General features: G+C 39.3%; 1 long non-coding RNA gene across 1 annotated transcript in view; it reads right to left on the minus strand.

Annotated features, from left to right (window-relative positions):
* LOC108427324 overlaps positions 1–3,787 on the minus strand; it is a 17,684-nt gene extending 13,897 nt beyond the window's left edge. Inside the window, exon 1 of the long non-coding RNA XR_005131445.1 lies at positions 3,650–3,787. This is a non-coding gene — a long non-coding RNA (uncharacterized LOC108427324). The remainder of the gene's footprint in view (positions 1–3,649) is intronic.
* Positions 3,788–4,691: the final 904 nt, after the last annotated feature.

The raw sequence follows: 4,691 nt of genomic DNA on the forward strand, positions 1-4,691 counted from the left end.
AGACAGAAAGGAAAAGGAAAGAGAAAGAAAAAAGGTGACATGGTGATTAGTTTTTAATAAGGTGTGGCCACAAATAAATATGTTGAAGCCAAAAGTTTCTCATAACTCAGGGTCTCAATATGATAATATGCGGCCTCAATTTATGAATGTGTGGCCTCAATAAAGTAATTTGTGGCCTCAATATAGTAGTTTATCGCCTCAATATATCAATTTGTGGCCTCAATATATTACTTTGTGGCCTCAAAATATCATTTTGTTTTCTCAATATATCAATTCAGCCAAAAGCCCAAAAAAGGTCATTAAAACAAAGTCTGGATGTTCTGAATGTGGAGCTCTGTATAAAGTGCTGATTCCGGAGCACACCGCGTCAGCAGGGGGCGGGATGCAGACCCCGCAGAGCAGAAACGCTCCACTCTTCACAGGTGGGAGACGGTCATGTGTAAGATGCACATGAGCGCCATCTGCTGGCGCCAGCCTGTCATTACAGATGGAGGAGCGCCCCCACCTTTAACCTCCACATGTAGGAGCACACAGTATGAAGTCCTACAGACGCGGAGCTGAAATCGGCTTCTTCTCCGATTGGACTTGCCATTCAAACTTTGGGTCCACAGCCATTCTGCTCTACAGAGAAACGTGTCGAGATCTCTGTCCGTGTTAATGAGCCGTTGTGTAACTGTGACGTCACGCAGCTCGTAAAAATACAGAAATCCGTTTGTGCTCAGTGAAAGAATCAGAACGAGGCTTTTCACGCAGATCTTCAGCCCCAAACTCAGAGCAGACAGAGCGGAGCTCCGCACCGACGGCGAGTCAGACTAAACGCTACTGAGATGGTGACGCGTGTGGTCACCGCGCACACACACACAGGAACAGACACACAGCACTGCGAACAGGTTAACTCACTAACTGACCAAGCAAGCTCCCAACTAATTAACAGCCTGTCCTAATCTTTGTTTCTGAAGCTTGTCCTTTTTGTCGTGGTTCCTCTGAATCACTCATGTATTACTTTTTTAGCAGTAAAGTGAACAAACAACAAAACAAAAATAAACACTGTCTTTCTCCAGTTTTCCTCCACACCAAATTGCTTATATATTATGTAACACATTTCTTGGTGTTGAAGTTCACAAATGAACGAATAAGACAACAAAAAATCCAAACAAACAATAAACAAACGCCTGTTCTCATCTTCATTCTCAGAACGCTTACTGCTGGTTGCTGTTTGCCTTTTATTTTCTTGGTGTTTGTGTAAATGAATGAATGAACGAGTGAGAGAAGGAACTGGTGAAAGAATAAATTAGTGAATGAACAAATTGGCTGAGCGAGTAAGTGAAAGTGAGTGAGAAAATGAATGGATGAATGAACGAGTGAAAGAATGAATTAATGGAGGAGTGAATGGGTGACTGAAAGAATAAATAAACTAATTCATGAAAAGAACAAATGAGTAGGACTGAATGAGAACATGAACGAGTGAATATGTGAATAAATGGCTGAATGAAAGATTGAACAAGGTAACGTATGAATAAATGAACGAATGGGCGAGTGAATGAAAGAATAAGTGAATGAATGGCTGAATGAAAGAGTGAATGAATACATCTGTTGAAAGAATGAGTGAGTGAGATTGAATGAGCAAATGAATGACTCGATAGATTAACAGAGGCATGAATGGATAAGCGAAGCAATAACTGTTTGAAAGAAGTGAGTGAATGAATGGAGGAGCGAATGGATGAATAAGTGAGTGAATGAATGAAGGAGTAAATGAATGGATTTGTGAAATGATGGATGGACGGATGAATGAATGAGTAAAAGAAAGAATGGCTGAGTAAATGAACGAGTGGGTGAATCGACTTGTGAAAGAATGGATGAGTCGATGAACGAATGACTGAATGAATAAGTGAGTGAATCAGTAAGCAACTGAGTGAGTGAATTATTGAGCGAGAGAGGGAATGAACGTCCAGCAGATGGCGCTGTTCCACAGCTCTGACTCACCCAGCTGTGCGCACTCATCACTGCTCAGCTGTACTGAGGAAAGACGAGCTGCACTGGAGCTTCAGAAAATCGAGTTTTGGTGAAATAAACAGCGCTGCAGTGCTTCATACACACCACTAAACCTCCTTCAGGTGAAGGTTAAAAAGGACAAAAACTGCAACAGCTAGAAGAGGAAGACTTATCTAACCCCGCCCCCTTCACACACTGTTCAACACAGAACACCAAAATAAACTGAAGCTGAATCTCAGATGGCTGTACAGGGCATTACCCACCAACAGAGCTATGCACGTCTAAAAGAAAGCCATTTAGGATCAACCATAAGCTGCACAACTCCCTGTTTAACATATAACACGCTGTCTGGGTGCAGAAGACATAGGTCCATGTGAACTACGCAGAGAATAGGTTTAAGACTCAGCCTAACAAAGAGAAGAGTGCTGCTCATTTTAGGATACATGAAACAATGAATCAACATCAAAATGCATGAGTTAAAGGCTTCACGCTTAAAACAAGTGGTTCTTTAAGGGTTCTTCGGAAAAAAGCAATGTTTTTATAGAAACATGACAACTTTTATAGAACCATGTGAATTCCTTCATGGTGCTTTTATTACTTATGGCTTGCCAGAAAGCCATAAAAAGTTTTTCTTTGGTTGCATATAACATGCTAGGGGTTCAGGTTTCAAAACTAATATCTTTAAAGTGCCAATACCATGGAAACACAGCTTCTTTCCTTTTTTTAATTAAAAAAAAATGCTGTCTGTAAACACTGTTGTAGGCCATATATGGAAACTAAGCTGCAAAACTACCCTTTTTGAATTCACTATATTGTGATGTCACAAAAACCAACATGTTTACTTATAGCCACCCATTCGGCCTACAGCGTTTAGCCCCAACAACTCAGGATAAAGTTCTAAGGACTGTTTCAGGACTGGACTACTTTTTGAATGAGGCACAGCCAATCAGAACGGAGCTCATTTACATATACCAGCCTTACAGGTACAGTAACAAAAACAGCCTGTTTAATTCTGAGGGATAAAGAGAGGAGGGAAAATGATTATTATAACTGCTTTTGGTATATAAACCGACACAAACAGCTAAAAATGTGAAAATTTAGGACATGGGCCCCTTAAAACCTTCTTAAAAATGTTTTAAAAATAAAAAACGAACACTTGGGTTATACATTTAGTCATTTCTCGTGATTATGGCGTTTATGCATGGAAAAAGATGATATAATCCATTAAGTAAACGCTCGAATCTATGCACTCTGATTACTGCAGTAAAGCTGCATTCTTTGCTATTCTGCTGCATTTTGCATGCTGTTAGACCTGCATGCTTGACCCCTGCACGTCTACAGCTCACCTTCACTCACAGGGCATTTCCCAACACTTTAGCAGTGTTCTGACCACTGAGCTTGCACAACAGAGTAACTTCAAGAACTGGACACGTCCCAGCTTTAGTAAAGGAGAGAGCTTTTAAAGAAAAGTGTGTTCAAAGTTGCCACAGAAAATGAAATAAAGTGTGGGCACAGCCCCCTCCCTCCATTCACTCCTCCTTCTGTGAGCACACTGTGTTCCCAAACATGCTACTCACATTCAAATTCATTTAAAACAACAGTCAACCAGCCAAAATCCCCCTTAAATTAAATTAGCATGAAATGTCAATTACTGTACCTGTGCTGTGCTGGACAACTGTTCCTTACAGATGGAGGTGAGAAGAAAGAATGAATAATTCCTGATCGCAGAGCCGCTCTTATGGAGAGAGCGCAGTGCTGCCCCTTCTTACTTGGGTGGGTGAGCACGCTTGAGGGAGGGAGAGGCTCAAAGGTGGAATGCATCTAGAAACAGGAGTTGATTAGATTACATACACTCTGTGCTTGTTGTTAGTGGTTCAAGGTGCTGCCTTAGAAGAGCCACTTTTGGTTCTTTAAGGAACTTTTCAGTGGATGGTTCCTTTAGTAAATGAGATAAAGCTTAAGCCAGTTAAAGGGCCCATACCCCACATTTTTCTTGTATTTTAGTTTTTTTTCTGTGTGGTTTATGCACCAAATCATAATTCTTTACACAACCATTTTGCAGTCTCTCTTCACTAACTTTGCCTTGTGTTGATTCCAGTCCAGGCACAAATACTCTTTGTAACTTCAGTGTAAATGGGCAGAGTTAAACTGCTGCAGGCTGAGTATGTGTATCTAAGTCAATGTGTTTTTTTTAGGTGATATCACAAAAACAGTGAATTTTTACATGGATTGTTATTTTGTAGCAAAGTTTTGGACATTTTGTTAATTTTAACTACACCACACAGACTAAATCGAAGTGTTTAAATTAGATCAAAAGCAAGGAAATTTGCTTATGGGCCCTTTAAAGGTTTTCCTTATTTTATTTCTGTCTTGTTTATTTGTGTGATTTGCCTTAGACATTTAAAATTGTTTTATTATTTTAAGTTTGATCTTAATTTTAATTGTGCTCTTAATTTGCATTATTTGCCTTATTGTTTTAAATTTGCTCTTAATTTCAGTGTTTTGTTCATTTGAATTATTTGACATGTTTTATTTTAAATTCTTAATTTCTATTGAGATACATAGAAAGAATGTTATTTTTTACTGTATATCTTGGATGTTATTGTATGTCTCACAGGGCCCCACTGTCAATTAGATCTTGTTCTCAGTAAGTTAAGCGCGCTTCTGTATCATATTGTTTCAAATCTTAATATTTACTA

This window comes from Pygocentrus nattereri, chromosome 14 (assembly GCF_015220715.1).
Source record: "Pygocentrus nattereri isolate fPygNat1 chromosome 14, fPygNat1.pri, whole genome shotgun sequence".
Lineage (NCBI taxonomy): Eukaryota > Metazoa > Chordata > Actinopteri > Characiformes > Serrasalmidae > Pygocentrus > Pygocentrus nattereri.